We start from the raw sequence: 27,302 nt of genomic DNA on the forward strand, positions 1-27,302 counted from the left end.
CAAACCCTACTGAACATTATAATCAAGATTCTCATGCTCAGAAAGCAAGACAACCAGCAAGAATGCTGAAACCAGCTTCCCCCCACTTTGATACTCGCCGCATTATGCAACCATAAAATCTCAGTGTTAAAAGGATCTAAGAAGCCATCTGATTCAGCTTACTAAACTGCCTGCATGACATCCTTGACAGATGATTGAAACCCTTCACAAGGCAGATTATCCCTTTGTTGGGTAGCACTACTTGTATGGTTTTATGTTGGGGGCTAGAATCTGCCTCCCAGTAATGACGACTTATTGGACGGAATAAGTCCACTCCCTGATTGAGAATTCCAATGGTAGACCCTGAAGTCACCTGGCAAATCTTCTCTTCATCATATCTTCTCCACTCTTATCAACCATTCCCACATGCCCTGTTTCTCACACGCCCTCACTGTTACTCTCTTGTCCCTCTTTTGAACACTCTCTCCTCAGGATCCAAAGGGACATGATCAGCACCTCACAATTGCCCTCAACAGTGATTCCAGACCTTCACCCCTTTTGTCAAGGCCCTAAATATTCCTTCACCTCTCAGTCTCCTCAGAAGACTTGTCTTCCTTTTTGTCTTTTAATTTTTTTAACATTTATTTATTTTTGAGAACAAGCAGGGGAGGGACAAAGAGAGAGGGGGACACGGAATCCGAAGCAGGCTCTAGGCTCCGGGCTGTCAGCATAGAGCCCGATGTGGGGCTTGAACCCACAAACTATGAGATCATGACCTGAGCTGAAGTCAGACGTTTAACTGACTGAGCCACCCAGGTGCCCCCAGAAGACTTGTCTTTGATCTCACAGACAGAATGGGCATCAGACGGGTACAACTCTCAAGATCTCATCTTTTCTTTCTGCCTCTTCCTATGTGGGTCCCCTATCCTTGCAACATCTATTCTTATGAACGTATGTCTTTAGATCTCTTTTTATCTTTCTTCCAGTCTGGGGAGGGTGAAGACCTATCTCCATCAATTATTCTTTCTGTTCTCTGTTTTTAGTTTTTCCTCTCATTGCCCCTTCTCAAGCCTACCTGTATGTGCCAGGTTTCCATTTCAAAAAGGCAGCCAACCTGCATGGTCATCCCTCTTTCTACCCATAGCACTACAGAGTCTCCTTCCTCCACATCTTAGCTCTGCTAAGAGTCATCCATATGTGAAGGCATATCTCATTTATTTCTCACTCCAATGCAATCAGTATCCTCACTTGGCATACCCTCTCTCTACTCCCTTTGCACAACACATACCAGGTAATCTGCAGGCCTCCCAACAGACCATTTTGTTTTCTCTGCCTGGAATGATCTATTCACCTTGTGCAGTTGGCAAACCCCTATTCTTTTTTTAAGACCCTCAGATGTCATGTCCTTTGCCTGGCCTTCGCTAGAGAGGCAGGAAGATAATCAGACCATCAGAATACCATGTTTATAGTTGTATTTTAAGAATTAAATGAGGTGATCTATGCCAAGTGCTTAGCACAGTGAATGGCAGAGAATAAATGCTTGATAAATTATAACTGTTACGATTATTAGCCCCTTATTCAGGCTCTATTTCCTTTTCTCTAGGTGTCTATTAATTCTTTTAAATGTTTATTTATTTTTGAGAGAGAGAAAGAAAGCATGAGTAGGGGAGGGGCAGAGAGAGAGTGAGAGAGAGAGAGAGAGAGGGAGGGAGACAGAATATTCAAAGCAGGCTCTGCGCTGTCAGTGCAGATTATGCTGTATGTGTCTAAGCAGGTGATAATTTTTCCACCAGTCTACCAGATTCTAAGGACAGGGATGCCATTTTTTCATCTACATGTCCCTAACATGAAGCATAATACTTAGTAGGAACTCAATTAACACCTGATGAATGAGTGAAGGACAATTCACTTGAATGAGTACAAGGCAATTATGGTGTCTTATAATTAGCAAGGGTATACTGGTTCTATGCTGATGGTTCTGCCCTTTTCAACAGTGATATCACATTTCAAGCCTCCAACATACCTCCATGAAATTTGGAATGAATTAGAATGCCAAAGGGGGACTCAATGTTCCCTGAGACAGGTTTCCCAGTGGGGAGAACTCCTGTGCCAGATCTTGGGAGCTGAGTGAACTCTTGGCTCTGGTTGGTGCTGTCTGTCCTTAGGGGGCCAAGGTTGCCCTGAACAGCCAGCCCCTCTGAGTTCAACTGTGGGCCAGCCACTGAAGGTGGAACAAAAGCAGCATTGAGTCCACCCCTCACAAAGCAGGCCCTTGGGCAAGGATCAGAGGACTTGTCTGTCAGTTTTTACCTCCTCAGACACAGTGCTCGGCTCCACCTCCGCCTTCAGGAACTGGATTAATGTCAGCTATGGAGGTACGGGAGGAAAAGGTATGTTATGCCAGGTGTGGAAGAGCTCAAAAGAATGTTGCCTGGTAGCTACAAAATGGAGATGAGTTTAGTGAATGTTTCCTTCTGATGATAGTGTTAGTAACCAATACTAGTCAGAGCCAAGGAGCTGGTGCTCCAACATTTTCACCACCAGAGAATCCTTTTTAAATTTTACATCGCTCTGCCCTCAGAGACCCATGCTGTATGGGAAAATATTTATACACTGGACCTTAACTGGGTGCCAGGTACTTTGCCTCTGTACTGTGTGCTTTGCATGTTCTTTTATTCCTTATAACAAACCTATATGAAGAGTATATCATTTCTTTTTAATACACAAGGAAACTGAATGGGGCTCAGGTAGTTGATGCAACCAGTTCAGGACCACACACCTTATCAATGACCATATTAGTGGTTAACCAGCTCGTCCAAGGCCACACAGCTTTTCAAATGACCTCAATTAAGTAACGGCTAATTAGGTAAAAGAGGAATTTTCTCCCTTGTTGTTATTAAAACAATAAATATAAAAATAGTTAACCAAACTTTACATACGACTTTGTCAAAATACTGTCAGTCAGAGCCTTCAATTAGCATGAGAATGCAAATGTTCACGTAAGCTAATTCAAGACAAATAAGTTTGTGGCTCTAGTTGTCCTGTGCTGTTTTTAAAAAATAATAGTAACATACAGTAACCACTAGGACTTTTGAAATTTCATAAATAGTTCATGGACTTCTATTACTCACTCCAAGTATCCATGGGATCTGAGACTTCCAGAATGGGTCACTGCTCTACGGTACTAGGCTTTGCTGTTTATCCTTTGAAAACTATTTCTCAGCGTACTGAATAAATGCTGAATGCCATTTTTGTCCTTGGTGGCTTTTTCTAAACTTAGGCAAGATTCTGTTCATGGGGAAGGCATGCAAAGGTCTTTCCTTTGACCTGAATGCTTATCTGGAGAAAACACAATTTAAGGATTTCCTCAAGCTGTTTGCATGATCCCTGAAGGTACAGATCATAAAGATTTCAAAGGAACTTTAGGACCAGGGGAAGAAATGAAAAGCTCACCTTTGCCCTTAGTTTTGTGTGGGAGATTTGGGGGCTGGGCTTACTGGTGACTCCAGGTGTATGCAGGGCAGGTCCAATTTCAAAGTACTCTGGGACCCAAACAAGGGCTTGAGGCTTTGATTTGCAACAGAAAGACAGCCCGAAATTGTTCTGTGGAGTCCGTCCTACTCCAAGAAACAAGATTCAGAAAGAAGAGGGAATAACTTCCAGCTAAAAGGATTCCTCTTGCTCTGTCAGAAAGAAGGGCAGGGAGACTGAGCTGACAGACCCACAATAAAACCACCTGAAAGGTGAGTCACAGAGTATCACACTGGAAGGAATTCACTGGTTGGAAAAATCACAGCAATCCTATCTTCTGATAGTAGTCTATCAAACCAGCATGATCCACAATTTGTCAAAGGTCTTCACTAACTTGGGTGTCACTTTCTGAAAAGCTGTGGGCAGAATCACAACCTGAGCTCAGGGAGACAGTATCTGGAGACTCAAACTCTTGCAAAGAACCATATGTATAAAGGTGTGAACTGCAGCATTATTTATAAATGTTTAGAAAAGGGGGGAACAAGTTGATAAATGACAGTGATTTCAGTCAGGAGAACATAGACATTAGTAATGAGAGATAGATTATGTTGCTATATGGAAAATATCTAAGGTACATTAAGTGGAAACAGAAGATGGATGCAATTGTATTTATATAGTTACTGCAATCATATGGAAAATAGGGAATTATAGGGAAGATGGTGGATGGCCATTGATAATATTTGAGTGTGTATGATATGCCAGGTACTCTATAAAGCGTGGATTATCTCATTTAATCTCATTTATCTCATACAAAACAAAACAACAACAACAACAAAAAAAAAACCTCTGTGAGGAGGCTTCTACCCCACGAGGATGGATAAGACACTGAGGTTGAGAGAAGTTAAAGTAACTTACCTAAGATCACACTGTGGCTAACTGGCAGGACTCGAAGTGGATGTTAACCTCTGTATTAGGAAATCACGGTTATGCTGTAGGTAGCAGAGTTATGTTTACATTCTGTTTTTTTAATCTATTCTCCAAATGTTCTGTAGCGGGATTATATTAAATTTAACACATTTTAAGGTGTGTATTAAGGAATTAGAATTTGTGAACTTTAAAAATGCTCAGATAATATATTCAGATCTCATTGGACAGTGAATTTGAGCTCTGTCTGATAAGGCTTACTGTTTCATGAAGCACAGGAATGAAGATGTTACCCAAATCAGATTCAGCAGATTTTGGGGGCCCTGGCTATTTGGACGACTAGGTGAGATAAGGCACGTCAGGTGCTTAGCACAGTGTCTGGGGAACACTAGTAAGCAATCCATAGATATTATCTACTATTAGTGCCTTGTGCCAGGTGCTACCTGAGTGCTCCTCACAAACCCCCTGAATCTGTAGCGCTTACCTCCATTTTGCAGATTCAAATTTTGCAGATGGAGATTCAGAGAGATTACATAGCTCACCCGTGGTCACTCAGTTAAAAACTGGTACAGCCAAGTTCAGCGGCCTTTCCCCTTCCCTGTACCGGTCTCTCTCCAACACAGGGAAAACATACATGGCGGCACAATCTGGTGTGGATTTCCCTCGCCTGTACGTAAGCTCACACTAGTGAATTCTCCAGGTAAGTTCAAACTTTTCCCTTTGGGATTCCAAGTCCTTTGGTATCTGCCCTGATTATATAGATGTCAAAATCCACTTTCCACTTATCCACACAGGATCTTCCTTTTCCCTGGGCTCCCCGAGTGCCTCCCGAAGAGCAAGAGCGCTGCATTCCCTCAGTTTCACCTAATCCTCTCTACCCTTTAGGACCCAGTTTAAGCCCACCCTCTGCCAGGAAGCCCACCCACCCACATCAATTTCTCCCTCTCTTGACTTCCCACAAAACATATTCTCTATGTCACTTAATGTACACCATGTCGTTTAATCTTTTAAATAGTTCATGTCTCTAAGACTTGATACTCTGGTGTTGTTGCTTCCTCAGAGCAAGACAATTTTATATAGGTTTCTTTTCTAACCTCTTCAGAGTGCCTAGTATAGCACAAGTTCCTCCAATATTTGAATTAATAAGGATTCCTAGTTGCAAATGACAGAACACCTAACTCTACCTGGCAGAAACGAAAAACAACAAAAAAAGCAGGGGTTGGGGGTAGGTGGAATAGGAGTTTATAGGCTCATGTAATTGACAAGTCCAGTGGCTTGGGTCATGGCTGGATTCTCAAATACACCAGTGGAGCTGGGTTGGTCACATGGTCACCCTAAAGTGGTGATTGGGCCAGCCCCACCCACACTGAGTGTGAACACGAGGTAGTTTTCCCCAAATCAAGCTGCTCTTATCAAAAGAAGGATGAATAGACACTGGACAGGCAAGAACGACAGATGTCCCTTAACTTGTTGAATCAGATTCCTCAGCATTTATTTACTACTCCTACCAATAACTGTACTTCACTGGTCAGGCATCAAACTGTAACTGCCAGGCGGCAACAGAGCTCTTATTAACCTGATCTCAACTGAAGTGAGCCAGGCCTGGGGGCAGAGCTACAAAGGAGAGCTTACAAATCTCTGACACAGCATTTTAATACCACAGGGGATTTTTTTCCTTTCCCACAAATTGTGTTAACCCTTCGGGAACAGGGGGGCAACCCAGTGTAGAGCTCATTAGTGGCTTTCCTTCAGAGCTCTTCAAAGAGGCCCTGTCAATTGCCAACGTGATTTTTCTTAATATTGTGCAGACGGCAGGCTAATCCATCTTCAAATGATCTAATTGCATCTAACTTTCTCTTAAGAAACACTGCGTGGAATTGCAAAGTCTTAATTGTGGGGTGTATGCTGAATGTCTCCAAGATTACAGAGCCAAGCACTCAGACCAAAGCTGGGGAATTTCCAGTGGAAACTTTCCGGGGAAGGAAATGGAAGGTGGCAGACTGGGAAGCCTCCCTCAGGTCCAGTTCTTGGGTCCCAGTGCTCTTAAAATTGAAGAAATGCTTCAACCCACTGACTAGGAATTTCCACTGGGTGCTTGTGGAGGCTCCCTCTGTACCATCAAAGACTCATGCTTCCATCTCTGATGGAGGTAATGGGTGAAATAAAGGGGCATGTGGAATGGAAGGGGCAGGCAGAGGAGTAGCTGGGAGCTTCTGATGGGTTGGGCAAGAATAAGAAGCCCAAGCAGACAATATATTCTTAAAGGTTTTCCTGGCTTTTCCACTCTCTTAGCCAAGCAGCACCTTGCAAAGGGCCTAATGAAATAAAACAGATTTACATAGAGAAGGTACGGGAACCAAAGTGGTGGTGTGGGTGGGGTGGGAGGGCTGTGGGAGGGGGGAGGTGGAGCCATGAATTGCAATCCTTGTGGGGTTGGTGGGAGAGGTCCAGCACAAGCAGGCAAGGTTAGTGCAAATCCCAAAGGGTCTCTTTAATTGAGCATTTCTTTAAAACCTTGTGTATCCTATTTATCTTGTTTATTCATCACAACTACTCTAGGGGGGTTTAGTTGTTTTCTGAGGGTGCATTAGGGAGAGCTGAGGCTCCCAGCTAAGGCCTCTGCTGCAGCTGATGCCAGGAAGAGCTGGGATCCAGATTTCTGACTCCAAGGTGGACACCATTTGCTAAACCCCTCCCTCAGACACACCAGGAGGGTACTGGGGTGGGGGCTGGGTCAGGGTCACATGCAGGCTGCCCCCTCCCCAGGTTGCTGGCATGTGTAGGTACAGATAACACATCTCTCCCATTCCCTGGCAGGCCCGGGGGAACTATCGTTTTTACTAGGATGAAGTCATATATTAAACAATAACATGGTTTCTGTCAACATCAAGCCTTTAGGCCTTTGTTCTGTTCTCCCCCACAAACATATTTATATTGGCCCCAGCTAACGATATCCCACTTTCCATTTGCATTTGCAATCCCTTATGTCTCATCTAGTACCCAATACGCAGGAAATCAGGCTGTAAAGGAACTGGCGGTAAACTTAAGGCACTTTATTAATTCCACTTTCAAGTCCCCAGTGACAGTGAGAACTGGGAGAGCTTATTCAGTTTCCTGCATCAGCACCCTTCTTTCTTGGACATTGGCCCACATACCCCTCTTAATCCAGGGCCCCAAAAGGAGTCTCTGCAGGCCACTTATGTACAACAACTCTGAAAGAAGCCACAGAAAGCAGACCCCTCATAAGAGGAATGATAGCAAACTTCCATCGAGGCTCGTTATGTGTCAGGCACTGTGCTAAGTGAATTACACACATTATCACACTTAATCTTCACAATCCTCTGAGTGGATGCTATTATTGCCCACATTTTTACAGAAGAGAAAACCTCACTGATTCTTCTGCAACCCCAGAAGCTCTCGGCTCTAAACCAGGCAGCAATAGTGTGCTCCATTACCTACTCATTGAATATTTGGATATTAATTAAGTGCCCACTTTGTGCCAGGGGTAGAGGACACAAAGATGAGTGGTTCTGCTCAGAATGTCAAACCACAGACCACAACAGAGTGTGAAATGGCGAAGCACAAATGTGTCAAAAGAGCAGAGGAAGAAAATTCCCTTCAGGTAGCCTCTGGCAGCTAGAAGGGGAGAGAACAACTTCCTTATTGGCTATTCCCTCTTCTCTTAGAACATGGCCAATGGCTTCATCCCACAGAACTCCACTTCTCCATCACCTGCTGAAGGCCAAGGCTGCTCTAAGAGGCCAACCATTCCAGGTGACTAGAGAGTGGTAGATTTATTCTCTCTTTATCCCATGAAAATCAGAGACATACCCATGTCCCTCTTTCTGTAGTTCCCACTCATCCCTGATGCTGGAGAAGTTCCAATGAAGAGGGAACCCATAATATGCTTCCTCAAAGAGCCTCAAAGGTTTGTGAGTGTGTGCATGAGGGTGTGTAGGTGGGGTGGGGAATGGGATGTGAGTTAAATATTAGCTCTGTCTTAAGCTCTGTTGGGCATTTTTGCATGCATTTTCTCATTTGATTTCATTTATTCTGTTTACTTTTATTTATTTAACATAATCTTCACACTTGCCTCCTCTCCAGGCCATCCCAAAACTTCTCACTTCTTTATAACTCTCCTAACCCACCCTAGCCACCTTTTTCTATGTATGAACTAGTACAAGAGCCTCCTTCCACTAGTCCTCCAGCCTCTATACCTGCTTCATTCTCCACGCAGCTGCCAGAGTGCTCTTCTGATTATAAGTTACAACATGTCACTCTTTTAGCTAAAACCCTCCATGGCTTCTATCACTCTTGGAATGCAGTTTGCACAGCACTGCACGGTTTGGCTCCTGCTTACCTTTCCAAACTCATGTCACACCTCCCACCCATCATCACCCATTTTCATCCACATTGGCCTCCTTTCTATTCCACAATTGTGCCAAAGCCTTTCCTACCCCAGGGTTTTTGCTCTTGCTGTTCTTTTGCCTGTGACAGTCTTCCCTTAGCTCTTAACAAGGCTGGCTCAGTCCGTTCCCCAGATATTGGCTCAAATATCAGCTCCTTGGGTGGAAAACCTTTACTCACTAAGCTATGAAAGCTGTCCCTTCCTTATACCCAATTACACCACACCCAGTCTTCTTCTTATTTATCTGTTTTTGTGTTTATTGTGTATTTCTCCCACTAGAACCAAGTTCCACGAAGACCAAGAACTTGCCCAGTGGTGTTCACCAATGTAGCCCTGAAGCCCTGGCTTGGCACACAGTGATTATTCAACTCATATTTATTGAATTAGCAAATAAATAATAGTTCAATGTTAGCAAATGAACCGTCTCTAGGACTCCTGAGATACCCATCTCAGGACATTCTCATTGTGTAGCTCAAGAAACTGAAGCTGAAAGGCAGGGCCAGGATTCCCACCCAGGTCTGCAAGGCTCCTATGCCAGACCTCTTGTTACTATGCCAGAAAGTAATTCAAGTTCATCAAAACACAAGAAAGATGCATACTACAACACCTTGAAAACATTGTGCGAAATGAAAAAAGCCAGACACAAAAGGCCACATACTGCATGGTTCCATTGATATAAAATGTCCAGAAGAGGTAAATCCATAGAGACAGAAAGCAGATTAGTGGTTGCCAAGGGCAGGGGGGCAGCAGGGAGAAATGAGGAGTGACTGCTTACTGGGTACAGGGTTTCCTTTTGGAATGATGAAAATGTTCTCCAACTGCATTGTGGTGATGGTTGCACAACACTGTGAATGTACTAAGTGCCACTGAACCGTGTACTTTAAAATGGTTTGAGTGGTAAATTTTATGTCTATTTTTACCACAGTACTAGCAGCAACAACAACAAAGCAAGGAAGATTTCCCAGGTGAGGCAGGTACCCACAGCCATTTAGAGGCTGAGGCAGGCAACCTCTCAAAGCAGTGGACCCCTGGCCCCTCTGCTGTGCCGGTGGCAGACATGGGGGCCATGCTGCCTCCCCCCCTTGTCCTGACCCTCTGTAGGGTGTGCCTACTGGCATGGTGGACTGTTTCAAAATTAACCCTAATCTAAAAGAATAACATTTCACTTTGCAACTTGGTGGTGTATCTCTTTGCAATTTACCCTTCCTTTTTCATCAGGATGACTCCCCCAAACAATCACACACACATACATATTTTTAATCCAAGAGGAAATGTAGCCTGCTGAATGCAGCTTTGAAATCCCGTCCAACTAACCACTCCTGCTTTTTGAATTTCTATTTTTAGCCCCAAGCAGAAAAATGATTCAAACAAATACTATTCTGAAGTCTGAGTTCTGTAGTGTTCTTGTCAAGGAGAGTCTCTCTTAACAGAAGGGAGGGAGGCTGTGGCGGGGATCAGGGTGGAACTCTTTGCTAGAAGATGCGCTCACACTTCCTCCCGATCCCAACCAAAGCCAGAACCCCATCCATTTTAAGAGAATCCTTCTCCTTTTGCCCCCAGACATCAAATCTCCTTGTGCTCACACCATCAGAGTGCCTTTCTAGGGTTAGGAATCCGGACTTCTTGGGGTTTTTTGGCCCTGAATTCAGTGACATAGCCTGAAAAACCCTAGGGGGATAGAGCCTTCAGGACTGTTTACAATGACGCCACAGTGCCATGCATGCACTGCCTTTCACCAGAGAAAGTGGTCGTGAGGGGGAGTGGGCTTACCAAGGGGCCATGGCTGCCTGAAGACTGAGTCACTGATAAATGAACGACCACATGGCACATCCTTCATTCCATCAGGACTTCAACAAATGCCTACTAAATGCCAGTCACTGTGCTAAACCCGTGATTTCATTTTAACGGAACAAATTGTTCTTCAGCTCCTACTGTGCTCTGCTATGCACTGGGAACAAAGAGTGGACACGATACACAGACTGTTGCTGCTTTATGATCTGTCTAGATTCTGGGGCTGTGCTGTCCTATTCGGTAGCCACTAAACAGGTGTGACGGTTGAACAGCTGAAATGTGGCTACCGTAACTGAGAAAATGGCATTTTAAATTTTATTTAATTCTAATTAGTTTAAATGGAATTGAAAACTGAAGCTGTATGACTTCATTTTACTTGAATTGCTGCATCACATAAGATTTTATTCTTTTACGATACTGCATATATTGACTGTACTGTTTCCAAAATTACATATTAATATACCACAAATCCAGAAGGTGTAAACAGACTGAATCAGTTCAAATGATTTTTTTTCTATACACCCTGTAACGTCGTAATGTGCTAATTTGAATGTTTTGTGCAGACAGCATAAATTATGGTAAAAACCTATGTAAATCATAGTCACTAATTAAATTGAAATACTATTGTTTTCATTATAATATAGTTAATTCATTTTCTTAGTTTAAGAAAAGTATGGAAAACTTTAAGATTAAAATGAACACATCATTACTTCAGGTAATATTACTGATGCAGAACTGAGTGGAGATTGGACTGGACTATGACCAGAACAGTAATGGGAGAAAGAGGCTGGAATAAGATATGCTGCAAAGTTCACAATGAATGTCAATTGAGTACAGCCAAATAAAGTTGTTTGTTGTATTAAAAAAAATTAAAGATAATAAAATAGACAACATTAAGGTGGCATTTTCAGCAAATAATATAGTTATTTTGATTTTTAAAAGGATCCCTTTCAACAGTCAAAAGGAATCAATGAAATTAGTCATCTAAAGTCAGAATGAAATGCCCTAACAAAATTTGTTTTACACAATTAAAAATTTTTAAAAAATGTTTATTTATTTGAGAGAGAAAGAGAGAGAGTGTGCGTGCAAGGGAGGGGCAGAGAGAGGGGGAGACACAGAATCTGAAGTAGGCTCCAGGCTCTGAGTCAGCACAGAGCCTGATGTGGGGCTCAAATTCACAAACCTCAAGATCATGACCTAAGCCAAAGTCAGATGCTTAACTGACTGAGCCAATCCAAGCACCCCTTACACGATTTTAACAGAATCTGAACTTGTAACTTTGGCCAGGTATAAAACCACTTTTAGATGGAAAGATGAGGAAAAAATTATTATTTTAGTTATGGGTAGCCTAGAGAATGTAAAACCTTTCTAATAAAATCAAAGATCAATTGATTCATAATTTGAAAACTTCTTTCTTTTAATTTAGATGAGTCAAGAGATAAAAGAGAAATTGGCCAATTAATATTTCAGGTACCTCTTACCTTAAATGACTTCTAAATTCACAAAGAAATGTCAATTTGCAGCCTATGAAATTGAACTCCTAAAGTGGGTGGGTTTTTTTGTTTTGTTTTGTTTTGTTTTGATCTTTCATAGCTGTCAAAGAATTTCAGTTAGACATAAAAAAATTAGTTTCTATCATGATGGTACTTCAGCTGTTACGTCAAAAATCTAGACTTAATGGTAATCTTAAAATGAAACTGATGGTTTCTTTATTGCTTTTTTCTACTGTATGATACACACTGAAAATATCTGTGCTCAGTTTTCTGAAGCTGACTCTGTGAAAAGCATCATGGATACAGTTGTTGAAATTGTTTCATATATGCATGAAAATGGAATCATTGCCAGTTTATAGAAATGTTGAAAGGAATCAAAGGCAATTAATTTAATGATCTTGTGTTCTTTTCCAGTACTTGTTGATTAAATTGTGGAAGAGTCTTACAAAGATTTACTTTGCTGTTAACTCCAATTCAAGATTTTCTTTGAAACTTAAGGGATGCTTGCCAACTACTCAATAATCAAAGACAAAAAATGGCAACATGATTTACATTTTCCCACTGATACCACACTGGATATAAACAACTAAACTTGCAGCTCCAAGGAAAGGAAAAGCTTATTGTAACCTAACTAGACAGGTATGAGAATGTATGTTGTAACTGAGACGTTTCATAATACAAACCAACAATCAAAGCTTTTACACACTTAGCATGAAATGATAGGCAGGAGATTTTAACTATAACTAAAAGAGTTTTGTAAATTGCAAAGACTACAGGAAAAATTTGAAGAATGCTTTGTTGGCATTGGTAAATTTAGTGTTTCTTTTCAATTCATGCAATACAATTTTGAATTCAATATAATACTGAGTTAATATAAGATTCAGTAAATTTACCTAACATGAATAAACACAGTTTAAAAACTGATATTCTCGTGCTGCAAAGTCAAATCAATTCTTCTGAAAAAAAATGAACCAGTTTTGGAATATGGATGTGAATATTAAAGAAAAATATTTTTTTTTTTTTTGGTATTTGATTTGGTTATTGGAAAACTTTGAGTATATTTGGAACAATTTGGGAATGTGAATCTATGGTCTTAATCGTTCATTTTATAAAACCTAAGTATAGATCAAGTATTTCCAATGAAAATTTATTATCTAAATTAAGATTGCTATAAATGCAACATACATACTAGATTTTGAAGACTTTTAAAAAAATATAGCTCATTAATATCTTTTATACTTTTATACTGATTTCATGTTGAAATTACAGTATTTTGGATGTAGTTGAGTCAAAAATATGATTAAAATGAATTTCACTTTTTTTTTTACTTTTTTTGTATGGTTTCAAGTTTTTATTTAAATTCCAGTTAGTTAACATATAGTAACTTTTTTTTCATGTGGCTAGTAACTTTAAAATTACTTACATGATTTGCATTGTTTCTAATTTGCAACATTGTTCTAGAGACACAGGTGAATATTACAGCACTCACCATATTCTCTTTGTTTTTAAAGTTTATTTATTTTGAGAGAGTGAGAGAGAGAGAGAGAGAGAGAGAGCATGAGCAGGGGAGGGGCAGAGGGAGGGAGAGAATCCTAAGCAGGCTCTGTGCTGTCAGCACAGAGCCCAGCACAGGGCTTGATTCCATGAACTGTGAGATCATCTCATGACCAGTCACAAAAATATTAGGCCATCTGCTGAAGTAACAGATGTTTGTAATGACAGATCCATGATAGCTTTTCCATTATGTATAGAACACTTCACATCCCAATGGCAATCATTTGTATTTGGGTTACTTCGTTATCCAAGTTCTAGGAGTAGGTTCCTGACTTACACGCTAAGCAAGGGCAAGAGGGTTGAAAAGCATGGGTTTATCTCAGCTGACTTAAATTGACCCCAGACTAATCTGAAGAGCCACCAACCATTGGCAATCACTATGGAATGTATTTACAAAAGATAAATGATGTTCCATGAGTTCATGACTTAGTTAGGTCAGAATGTATCAGCTTGTTAGCATTATTTAGTAATAATAGTGGGATTTCTGATTTGCACCTAGGGTCAGTGGAGTCTTGGGGTTTTGACAGTTGAGGCTTGTCACTTTGTAGAATGTTCCTATGTGGCCAGCTCACTGTGAGACCTCCACTACAACCTGACTGGTTGACCTGCAGACAAAGGATGTCCTGTGCAACCCAGTTGTAGGAGGACAAAGCTTGCACCTGAGATCTCCAGATCCCCTGCATTGCAGATCTCTCTCTTACCATTGCTGTGCTATGTTCCTTGCCTGTAATAGAACTGCTCCATGAGGATAAACTGTTTGAGTTCTGTGAGTCCTTTTAGCAATCAGACACATAATGTAGCTCATGTGTAATTCATGAAGAGTTCATCAATTGATTGCCTCCCCAGGTGAGGCTAAAGCCTGACTCCTGGAGTCTACCTGCCTGGGCCCAGATTGAGGTTTCATCCTCTGCTAGATGAGTCTCCTTAAGTGAGTGCATTGATTGAATGTTTATGTTGAAAACTAACCCCCAAAGTGATAGTATTAGGAGGTGGGGTCTTTGAGAGGTAATTAGGCCATGAGGGTAAAGCCCTCAGAAATGAGATTAACGCCCTTATAAAAGGAACACAGACAGCTCCCTTATTTGGCCATGTAAGCATACAGCAAGATGGTCTACAACCTAAAAATGCTGGCACCCAGACCACAAACCTCCAGCCTCCAGAACAGTGAAAAATAGATTTCTGTTGTTGATAAGCCACCCAGTCTCACCGCAGCCCAAACTAAGATAGTGACTTACTCAATCTGTACAATGGGAAATTAATAGTGCCCAACTCAAAGGATTCAGTGAGTTCATCCTGTGCAAGGTTTTATAAAGATGTCTGGCACAGAATAGCACTTAGTGTTTAGTACTTAAAAAAAATCTTTTTTATTTATTTATTTTTAATTTTTTTTTTTTACATTTTATTTATTTTTGATAGAGACAGAGCACAAGTGGGGGAGGGGCAGAGAGAGACGGAGACACAGAATCCAAAGCAGGCTCCAGGCTCTGAGCTGTCAGCACAGAGCCCGACGCAGGGCTCAAACCAACGAACCGCGAGATCATGACCTGAGCCGAAGTCGGATGCTTAACCAACTGAGCCACCCAGGCACCCCCCAAAAATTCTTTTTTTAAAAAAATGTTTATTTACTTACTTATTTTGAGATGGAGAGAGAGAACCCAAGCAGGCTCTGCGCTGTCAGCTCAGAACCCAAAGTGGGGCTCCATCTCACAAACCATGACCTGAGCCAAAATCAAGAGTTGGATGCTTAACTGAGCCACCCAGGCACTCCTACCACTTAACAAATTCTGTCTTTAGAGTTCCAAGAAGCAAATTTCTACAAGTTTTCTGTCTTTGTTTTTAGCCCCCAGGAGTTCATAAATATTGAGGTCTAGACTCTGAGCACCCCTCTACACAATTAAAAAGAACCTGTAATGATAAGATAGAGCACAGGGATAATCATTTATCAATTTTTCCATATTTCTGGACAGGAAAGTAAAACACCAGGCTATCTTGTCAAAACTATTGGACGCTGTAAGATCAAAAAACATGAAAAAAAAGGTCTGAAAATTATAAATAGTCGTACGAATGTAAGGGATCTTATTCTTGTCCCTTTTTATAACCTCTCTTGGGAATTTCACCCTCTTCAAATTCACTTACGCAAAATGGCCATCATGTCTACCCCTTTAGTCCTGACCTCTGTCCTAGATCTCAGTTCCACAACCCAAATTGTCCACTAGATGGTCCTACCTGAAGACTAAGCAAGAACAGCAGTGTTGAATACACTATTTTCAACTCACAGTATCCGTGTAGCTGACCTCCACCCCAGCTGTCCAATGTTATAGAAATCAATCTGGGGTATTGACACTAGTGCTGGACCTATTTGCCCTAAGATTCATTCCTAGCCCTTCCTCTGTTCTGCTCAGGATCCGTAAGAGAGGTGACTTCTGCAGGCTCAGTTCTCAGGCTTCCCATGTCAGGTAGCGTTGTGTAGAGTTCTCCTCATGGAAGGCACGGGCTGGTATTTTGGAAGTGGAGACAAAGAGAGAAAGGAAGTTGTTTCCCCTCACCTGCTTTCTGCCTAGGGTGATCAGTAGGAAGAGCTTCTCGTGGCTCCTGTGCCCACAAAATGGGCTCGCCATCATGCCAACCTCTACAGATGACCCTACTCTTGGCCTCTGGTAAAACCACTTCCTCTCTTTGTCCCTTGAGTCTAGGCAGAGCTGTGGCTTCTATCTGTTGCTGATCTTTTGAGTAGCATCATCAACTTTTAGCCTAGTCAAGATTATTCATAACATGTCATTTATTGTGTTTGTTGTACAATCTGGTCGTTTCTTTTAGAAAGTCGTATGAGTGTACAAATGAACCTGTATTCAGAAGTCACATACGCACATGTGTCCTTATTTTCCCATCAGGCTTTAGAGTCTGCCAGTCAGGCATCAATGTCATCAGATCAGTGCTTTCAAAACACCCATGTGAAGACATCAGAAGGCTGTCTCCATCACCACATCACAATGCCTCCTGCTGTGATCCCATTGCTTAACTTCAAACAGAGGCACTCAGCTCACAGACAGCTACTTCCCCTTTACCCAGGAGGGCAGATACCACACCAGTTCATAATTTTGTGCTGGTGAGTGGGACGGGGATAGGGGGGGGGTGGTCCCACATGAGAATTCTCTGTAAAATCTTTCTCATGGACTGATCCCACTATATAATGTCATGCTTAGAATGGGCAACATGCAAGCACAACAATAGATTAAAGAGGACTATTAACACCTCAGAGCAGAGAAAAAGAACCCAAGGGTAAATTGCATGAAATTCAGAACTTTAAGAGGTCTTAACTATAATAAAGGAATGAGCAAATTGAGTGACAATCTGTCATAAAGTTTAGAGTTAGAAGGACTCTTAGATGACATTGAATTCAAGCTCTTCAGTTTGCAAAGAAAAAAAACTGAGGGCCCCCCCCAAAAGGTAAGCAGTATGTCCAGGGTCACTGGCTAGTGAATGACACAGAAAGGACTAGAACCCAGATAGGTTCTTTTTCTCTAGACCCTAGTTTCTCAACATATGTGGACCAGCAGAACCAGCACCTACCGGGAAAGTGTTAGAAATGCAGAATGTCAGGCCTCACCCCAGACCTATACCTTTAGAATCTGCATTTTAACAACATCCCCATGTGATTTATATACACATTGTAATGATTCTGACTGGCAGGCCCTGGAGGCTGATGGGAAAATAGGGACCACTTGTTTACATGTGTGATTTGTAAATACAGGTTCACTACTGATTTGTACACTCAGAGCTTTCTAAGAGAAATGAATCACACTCTGATTCCTCTGGGGCTTTCTGTTCACCCACAGCCAGAGTTGAGGCAGAGATTTTTCTCCATTTCTTGAAAAGTACTTGCTCTGTAATTTACAGCAGGAGCTAATATTAAAACTCATAAACACAGGAAGGGGATGGGTAAATGATATAGAATGAGGACTTTTAGATTGGTTTTGCTCCCTGGTACTCACTTACATGATTTGAAAAAAGCTTCTAAAAACCAGAGACCTAGAACACAGAAGGCACTTGATGAAAATATGTTGAATCAGGGGCACCTGGGTGGCTCAGTTTGTTAACCTCCATCTCAGTTGGTTTCGGCTCAGGTCATGATCTCACAGTTTGTGGGTTTGTGGGTTCAAATCCCATGTCAAGCCCCAAGCCCTGTTTGGGATTCTCTCTCTCTCTCAAAATAAATAAACAAACATTAAAAAAAATGAGTTGAGTAAATGAATAAAACCTTGTCATATGTAGAGACAAAATTTCAGGACACAGACTCTCAGTGTCCAATTTAACACAATTTGCACAGCATCTGCTATGTGCTAGGTGCTTGGGCGAGGTGTGGAGATGCATTCATGACTAACGCCTAGACTGAGAAGGCTCATGGCCTGGTAGACACACTTTCAGAATGTGTGTTCCTAGAAAGCGAGGACTTATCTTTCCTCTTCTCTCTTTAAATGTGCCCTTGCACACAAAGATACACTTTGCCAATATTCACAAGTATCGTTTTAACTGGAAGCTTTCCACACCCCATTCATACAGTGGAAATTGTTGAGTGATGGGGGTGGATTGGGATATGAGAGTTTGGCTTCTCAACCTTCTGTACTTTTGGATCTATCCCCCACTGGGATTGGGAAATCCTTCTTATCTAATCTCTCCACATTCCCTCCATCTGCCCCTTCTCTGCAGAGCGCTGAGTCTCAGGCAGTTTGAGGAAGAGACGGAGGTCAGTTACTTCACTGAAGTGATGGCCCTCTGTGTCCTGGGCCAGCTGCTGAGTGACTTCCTGGTTTCCCCTCCACAAGGCACCTCTGTCCTTGGACTGCCCGAGTAGCTGCGTTGAAAGTTATCCTTGAGTTTATCTTGAGTTGAAAATTACATTATCGCTTCCTGGTCTGGGCCAGTGCCCTGTAACACTTCTTCACTATGGCTGAGACTTGGAAGCAGATAAGAGAAGGAAAGAATTCATCAAAAGCTGGTCACTTTTTCTTTCTGCAAAAAGGGACTTTAGCCAAAGGTCAATAAAAGAAAAAAGGAAATAAAGGCTTCGAGGTCTCTTGTTGGGGTTCACAGCAGGGAATGTTGTCTAGAAGGGCTCTGCCTAGAAAGAAGGCATAGCTTCTTAGCTCAAACAGCAATGATGGGTCAATTATACTTCAATTAAAAAAACAGTAACAATAAGGATGATGATGTCAGTCAATATATATTATTAAGCTCCTAATATGTGCCAGGCACAGTGCTAGCTACTACTTTACATGCATTATCTTATTATTTCATTTATTCTTTGCAACAGCCCTATGAGATAGATACCCTTTTTTTTTTTTATCATGCCTCCCTCTTTAAAAAATGTTTATTTATTTATTATGAGAGAGAGAGAGAGAGAGCAAGCACAGGAACAGGGGAATGGGAGAGGGGAGAGAATCTCAAGCAGGCTCCACGAGGTTAGCATAGAGCCCGACACTGGGATCAGTCTCATGGATCTGTGAGATCATGACCTGAGCCGAAATCGAGAGTCAGATGCTTAACTGACTGAGTCACCCAGGAGTCCCTATACCATGCCCCTTTTATAGGCTGATTCTGCAGGATGTCTCAAAGGATGAAAGGAAAGAAAGAAATACAACTTAAATTCATTGAACTTTATATACTAGGCCCCATATGTGAAACAGTAGAATCAGTCAGTCAATAAATATCTCATTCACTTGAGGAATACTAAACTGAATTCTACTAGGTGTCATGTGCTCCATATTCATTGCTCATTACTGCTAATGACTATATTATGAGATGGAAACTGTAATCACCATCTCATAGATGCACTGTTTTCCAGAGCAGCTGTACCACTGCACTTGCTGGTGCTGGGGAAGGCTCATTTTTTTGGCCCCAGCATACTGGGTAAGTAGCTTGAGGGCAAAGTGCAGTCTTCGTAGTTTCTACAGAGGATGGCTGAGAGCCTGGCACTTTATAGGTAATTAATAAATAATTGTTAAACTGAATCAATGCTTAGTGTTTGTTGGATTGGATCCGTTTGCCTGTCAAAAAGCTCAAGTTATATACCAGGAGAAGACCTAAAGCAACCATGAAAAATATAAAAAAATATGATATTGGTGTTCCTCAGGCCTCACTCAATTTAAGGAGCTTGTAATATTAAAATTGAAGAAATTAGATATGAACTAGGTCCAACTGAAGCCATTTAGTGTTTGTGGAACATTTTTGATAATATGGGGATCAAAACATCTTCCCTGGAGAGCTGTTCTGGAACAGAGAGGTAATGTTTGCAAAGAATCCCAGGACATTGTTTTGTTTTGAGGAAAAGGGTCAACAAAGGGAGGCTGGCATGTGGAGCAGTGTCCTTGGGCCTCAGAGGCCTCCCAAGACAGCACCCACCCAGTACTGTCCTTAGACATGGATGAGAGACAAGCAGGCAATATGGAATGGTTTCTAAAAGCAATGAGAACACCGGCAAAAAGTTGTGAAAATCAACATTTTAAGAACTTTGAAAATTAGCCAAAGGCTTGCAACAAGGGGGAAAAGGCTAAGATTTGGTAAGAACAGTGTTTTGTGGGTTTTTAACTTGCTCTCTTCTCATCTCCATCTCCTGAGTTCTGTGGTAACCTTGAAAACCAGCAGCTCCCACCATCACAGCAGCTGTGAAAACCAACAGCCTAACAGTCAGTGGAGGAGGCAGAGGGAGTTGGAATGCCTCAAAAGCCCATCTCCAGAGAACTGGCACTATTTGAGCAGTCTAGCAGCATGCTGAAAAAGTTCTATTTACAGGGCTTGTCTTTATTTGACTAGATTTAGAACCTCTCAGTAGGAAAAGCCCTAGCTTCAGGACATTTGTTGAAAAAGACTCATAGTTGCCTGGGGTAGCAACACAAGTTGGGAAAAACAAGAGCCTGGCCAAAAAACTCAAAAGCTCAAAGGGGAGATTTAAGGAGTAAGATGTTCCTAGGGGGCTCTGAAAATCTCTGACATATTTCTGGGGAGACAGAAGGATGTGTTTATGTGAGGGGCTTGTGCATGCCCAGGAAAGCCTTACTGTCTCACCTCTGGCAGGAAATGGAAGCAAAGGCAGTGTTGAAAACTACTGGAGTGCTGAAGGCATGGCCTCAAACACACCCAGAGCCCCTCGGCAAAGGGTGGGAGAATTACTGGTTTAAGAAAATCTCTGTCCTCCTTTGACAGTAAGCCAATTGAGCAAAGACTTCGGTAGCCACAGATGATAGGGAAGATAGACTAAATAGAATTATTCCAGGGAAGTCACTAAACAAACAATAGCAACAACAGCACACGCCAACATCAGAGGAAAGGTGATCTAATTTGAGTTGCCGTCTTACTTTAAATGTCCAGTTTTCACATAAAAGACCCCAAAAGCCAAAGTAATCTTGATAAAGAAAAACAAAACTGGAGGTGCCACAATTCTAGATTTCAAAATATACTACAAACAGTATGGTACTGGCACAAAAATAGACATACAGATCAATAGAACAGAACAGAGAGCCCAAAACTAAACCTACATTTACATGATCAATTCATCTATGACAAAGGAGGCAAGAATATATGATAGGGAAAAGACAGTCTCTTCAATGGTGCTGGAAAAATTGGACAGCTACATGTAAAAGAATGAAACTGGACCCTATCTTACACCATACATAAAAATAAACTCAAACCAGATTAAAGACCTAAATATGAGACCTGAAACCATAAAAATTCTAGAAGAGAACACAGGCAGGAATTTCTTTGACACTGGCTATAGCAACATTTTTCTAGACATGCCTCCTCAGGCAAGAGAAACAAAAGCAAAAATAAACTATTGGGACTACATCGAAATAAAACTTTTGCATAGCGAAGTCAACAAAATAAAAGACAACCTATGGAATGGGAGAAGTTATATGCAAATGACATATCCTATTAGGGGTTAATATCCAAAATATATAAAGATCTTAGACAACACAAAAAGACCCCCCACAAATAGTCTAGTTTTTAAAAATGGTGGGAGGTGACCTGGGTGGCTTAGTCAGCTAAGTGTCCAGTTCTTGATTTTGGCTCAGGTCATGATCTCACGGTCATGAGATGGAGCCTGGATTGGGCTCCACAATGACAGCACAGAGCCTGCTTGGGATTCTCTCTCTGTCCCTCCCCCGCTCACACTATCTCAAAATAAATAAATGAACATTTTTAAAAAATGGGAAGGAGGCCATTTTTCTAAAGAAGACAAACATGACCAAGGGACACATGGAAAGATGCTTAACATCACTTATCATCAGGGAAATGCAAATCAAAACCACAAGGAGATATCACCTCACACCTGTTAAAAGAGACAATAAATAACAAGTGTCGGTGAGGATGTGGAGAAAAAGGAACCCTTGTACACTGCTGATGAGAATATTAAGTTGGTGTAGCCACTGTAGAAAATGGTATAGAGGTTCTTCAAAAACTTAAAAATATAAGTACAACATGATCCAGTAATTCCACTACTGGATATTTACCCAAAGAAAACAAAAACACTAATTCTAAAAGATACATGCACCTCTATGTTTCCTGTAGCATTATTTACAATAGTCATGATACAGAAGCAATCTAAGTGCTCACTGATAGACAAATGGATAAGGAAAAAGTGGTATATATATGTGTGTGTGTGTGTGTATGTATGTATATATGTGTGTGTGTATATATATATATATATATACAAAGATATATATGTATGCATATATTTTTTTATGTGTGTGTGTGTCTCTCTCTCTGCCCCTCCTCCACTCATGTTGTCTCTCTCTCTCAAAAATAAATAAACATTAAAAAAATAAAACAAATAAAAAAATCAATGTAACAGATCACATTGATATAATAAAGTTTTAAAAAAAGACATGATCATCTCAATAGACATAGAAAAAGCATCTGGCAAAATCAAACACACTCTCATAATAAAAAAAAATCACACAACTTGAGGCACCTGGGTGACTCAGTCAGTTAAGTGTCTGACTTTGGCTCAGGTCATGATCTCATAGATGTGGGTTCAAGCCCCACATCAGGCTCCGTGCTGACAGCTAGGAGCCTGGAGCCTGCTTCGGGTTCTGTGCCTTTCTCTCTGTATCTCCCCTGATCGCATTTTGTCTGTCTGTATGTCACTCTCTTTTAAAAATAAATAAACATTTAAAAAAAATTTTTTTAAGAACACCACAAAATAAGACTAAAAGAATAAAGGAAATGTGGTTTATATATACAATGGAATACTACTTGGCAATGAGAAAGAATGAAATCTGGCCATTTGTAGCAATGTGGATGGAACTGGAGGGTATTCTGCTAAGTGAAATAAGTCAGGCAGAGAAAGACAGATACCATATGTTTTCACTCATATGTGGATCTTGAGAAACTTAACAGAAGACCATGGGGGAGGGAAAGAGGGAAAAAAAAGTTACAGAGAGGGAGGGAGGAAAACCATAAGAGACTCTTAAATACTGAGAACAAACTGAGGGTTGATGGGGGTCGGGGAGAGGGGAAAGTGGGTGATGGGCATTGAGGAGGGCACCTGTTGGGATGAGCACTGGGTGTTGTATGGAAACCAATTTGACAATAAATTATGTTTAATATAAAAAAAGAATAAACGAAAATGTCCTCAATCTGATAAACACATTTACAAAAAACCCACAGTTAGCATCATAAAAGCTTTCCTCTTAGAATAAAGAAAAAGACCAGAATGTCCATTCTTGCCACTTCTATTTAACATTGCACTGAAGTTTCTAGCTACAGTAATTAGGCAGGAAAAATAAAAATGAAAATCATATAGATTGAAAAGGAAAAATTGAAACAATATCTATTTGCAGATGATATGATCTTGTACATAGAAAATCATAAGGAATCCACAAAAAAACTATTAGGGCAAATAAATGAGCTCGGTATGGGTGCAAAATACAAGATCAATTTACAAAAATCAGTTTTATCTCTATAGAGTTGCAACCAAGAATCTGAAAGCGAAATTAAAAAAAAAAAACAAATTCCATTTCTAATAGCATGAGAAATAATAAAATATTTAGAAATAAATTCAACAGAAGAGGAGCAAGTCTTGAATATTGATATATACAAAACATCAGTGAAAGAAATTTAACATATGGAAAGAGCCTGAACTCATGGATTGGAAGATTTAATGTTGTTTAGATGGCAATACTACCCAAATTAATCTACAGATTCATTGCAATCCTTATCAAAACTCTAGCTGGCTTTTAGGCAGAAATTGACAGGCTAACTCTAAAATTCACATGAAAATGCAATAGGCCCCAGAATAGCTCCCCCAAAAAATCTTGAAAAAGGAGGTCAAGGATAATGTTGCGGAATGTGATGGTCAGATTTATGTGTCAAGTTGGCATAGAAAAGATGAAGTACTGATGTATGCTGTAACATGAATAAATCCCGAAAACATGCTAAGTGAGGGAAGCCAGACACAAAAGGACAAACAGTATATGACTCTACTTACATGAAATATCTAGAATAGGCAAACTCATAGAGACATAAAGTAGATTGGAGATTATCAGGGGATGAGAGGAGTTTCTTTATGAGATAATGAGAATGTTCTGAAAGAAGATAGTGGTGAAGGTTATACAAACTCTGTGAATATACTAAAAATGCTAAGTTTTATACTATAAAATGGCTAATTTGATGGTATGTGAACTATATTTCAGTAAAACTGTTTTGTTTTTGTTTCTTTTTAAAGAAGGGCCCCTTCCCTGGACCTACTGAAAAATAAGTTTAATATACACATGGGGTCCTCTGCCTCTTGGGATCTGGCACTCGGGGCTGCCATAATGTAACCAAACATTAAACATCCACCCCTGTGACTAACACTGTTCTGCCCCAGGGATCATTTCTCTACATCCCTTGCCCTAGGTTCTTAGAACAGAAGGCAACCGTGATTGTATACTGTGAAAGTCTGTGTGTTGAGTCACTACCGATGGAGGAGATGGGCACTGCTTGGAGCACAGGAAGGACTGCAGTGGCAAAATTACTTCAGGAAGAGAAAAAGATTAATCAACATGTCAAATTCTTCCTCAGTGGATTCTTGCACAAGAAACTATCATTCTCAATATTACCAAGCATCCATTTTCTTATTTTTCTTTATATTCTGAAAGTTCTTACAAATTAGGATAATATTTGCAAGATTATAGTCTCATGGCTGGGAATAATTTCACAATATTAAGTGTTACGAGTAGAACTGTGTTCCCTCAAAATTCATATGTTGAAGTCCTAATCCCCAGGACCTTAAAATGTGACCTTATTTGGAAATAGTGTCTTTACAGGGGTAATTAAGTTAAAATGAGGTCATTAGAGTGGGTCACAAATGGTGTCATTATAAAAAGGGGAAACTTGGGGACACCTGGCTGGGTCAGTCAGTAGGGCATGTAACTCTTGACCTCAGGATTGTGAGTTCGAGCTCCACGTTGGATATAGAGATTACTTAAAAATAAAATCTTTTAAAAAAGGTGGGGGGGGATTTGGAGACATGCGCACAGAGGGAGAATGCCATGTAAATATCATGGCAGAAATTGAGATGATGCATTGACAAGCCAAAGAATTATGGTAGGTCACCAGAAGAAGACAGAAATCTTTCTTCACAGCCTTCAGAACAAATTAACCTTGCCAACATCTTGATTTAGAACTTCTAAGCTCTAGAACTGTAAGACAATAAATTTCTGTTGTTTAAGCCAATTCAGTATTCTTTGTTACAGCAGCTGTAGGAAACTAACACATTAAACAATTTATATTGTTCTTAGATTTGTGCATATATAGGATAACATGAAGCATGGTGCTGATTTACAGATGAAATTACATATTGTACAATAATATGATATAATATTTTGTAATATCATGTGATTACTTATCATATGACACCATATGTAATATATATGATAATATATAACAACCTATACAATATATATAATAGGTTAATGATTACATTATATTATTATAATGTTTCATTACATATTGTGCAATATCATGTGATTCTTTATCATATGGTCCCATTACTATGTTTGAATATGCTATATAAAGTTCTTAGTTCATTTGCTATAATTCTTAGCAAATTGAACTATTGCTTTAGGAATTTAATTGATAATTACAGCTGCTACTGGCTCAGGGAGTACAATTTCTTCAAATTAAAATTAGTTTTAAAAAACTAAATATTACAATAACTGAAGAAAGTTTTTGTCTAACTTGGCATTGTTGTCAAAAGAATGCATGCTAAAATCTCGTGTAAAAGTCTGTGTAAAATGACAAAAGCAGTCATTTTGCTGAAATGAAGGCAATAAAAAATAATGGAACTAGTATATAACAATCTATGAATCATATATAATATCTCTGGCCACGAACAAAACACCCAGAGCAGCATAATAATGATTAACGTAGTCATTTTTGATAGTTCTTGGCTTGTAGTCATACACAAACCATAACTTTATAAGTATTTTTTGATTTTGTCATTATGAAGGTATATTTGTCAATGTGGGAGGACAGAACATATTTCATTTAACAGTTTGCTAGCTTGATTTATAACTTCTAAATATTTAGACGTGTGGTATGTGGGCCTCCACTTGTACTCATGCCCTGGGCCCTATAATTGTCAGGGGTGGGCCAGGACCCAGCAATGACAGAAGAAATAAAGCCTGAAGCTAAGAACAGAAGCCAAACTAACGCCTCAGGCTTGCTCCTACTACATAGTAAAATGCCATTCCATAAGCTTCGTGTGGAAACCTGATGCAGTCCCTAGAAGGAGTGACAAGTGTCTCACCACCTTTGCCTTCCTAGACCATTATCTCAAGGACACTCCAAGTCCTCCATTGGAGATTGTGTAGCTTTGTGGTCTCAAATGGCACTTGGCTCTCACCAGGATTCATTCACCCAAAACATTTCACTATGTTGTGGACTTGTATTGTACTTTGAAGTCACTCTGCTGCACCACCTTCAAGTAAACAGAGCAATGTTTCAGCTACATTTCACTCCTACCTTGGAAAAAGTATTGTGCAGTTTGACAAAAGACTTTCAGAGCAACCCTCAAAGCTGTGACAGTCACCATGGCTATCATTTTGTTACATTCTACCTGACCTCTTGTAGTGAGATCTGCCTGCTTGTTGGGGGCTATGAGGATAGGGAAGGAAGCTAGCATTCTATCTCGGTTACAGAAGAACTCTTAGAAATAGGGTTCAGTGGTGGTAGCAGTGAAAAGAGAAAAAAAGTAGGATATGTCACCCGTTTCTAACAGAAAGAGAAAAAAGTCCATCAAAACGCCAACTGGCAATGTCAAAACAAGTATGTAGACTGTCCTCCAAAAGGCCCCATGGGATTTCCAACTTCGATTGTATTTTACTGTAGCTCCCTCCAAGCTAACATGGCAAATGTACATTTCATGCTCCTGCTACTAATCTGATGGATGATCAGACAGCTAACATGAAACAGGGGGGCCTGACATCAAAGGATACTTTTAGCTGTGGCTGAGCATCGTTAAGGACATCAATATCTTCTCCATAGATATCAGCTCGTGAAAGCGGTACACTATCTTTGTATAAAATTGAAAACCATGAGAGACTCAGACTGGGCTCATCAGAAAGATGGTAACAAAAGCAGAATGAAAACTTCAAGAAGTAAGGACATATACATGTTTAAAAATAATTTTGATAATAAAAAAG

General features: G+C 40.5%; 1 protein-coding gene and 1 long non-coding RNA gene across 3 annotated transcripts in view; one reads left to right on the forward strand and one right to left on the reverse strand.

Annotated features, from left to right (window-relative positions):
* ROR1 (receptor tyrosine kinase like orphan receptor 1) overlaps positions 1 to 27,302 on the reverse strand; it is a 399,098-nt gene that overhangs the window by 98,471 nt on the left and 273,325 nt on the right. The window lies entirely within an intron of this gene.
* LOC131504618 (uncharacterized) lies at positions 14,471 to 18,666 on the forward strand. The gene is made up of 3 exons (XR_009258078.1): positions 14,471 to 14,548; positions 16,512 to 16,726; positions 18,328 to 18,666. It is a non-coding gene; the product is annotated as an uncharacterized LOC131504618 (long non-coding RNA).

Source organism: Neofelis nebulosa, chromosome 2 (assembly GCF_028018385.1).
Source record: "Neofelis nebulosa isolate mNeoNeb1 chromosome 2, mNeoNeb1.pri, whole genome shotgun sequence".
Taxonomy (NCBI): Eukaryota; Metazoa; Chordata; class Mammalia; order Carnivora; family Felidae; genus Neofelis; species Neofelis nebulosa.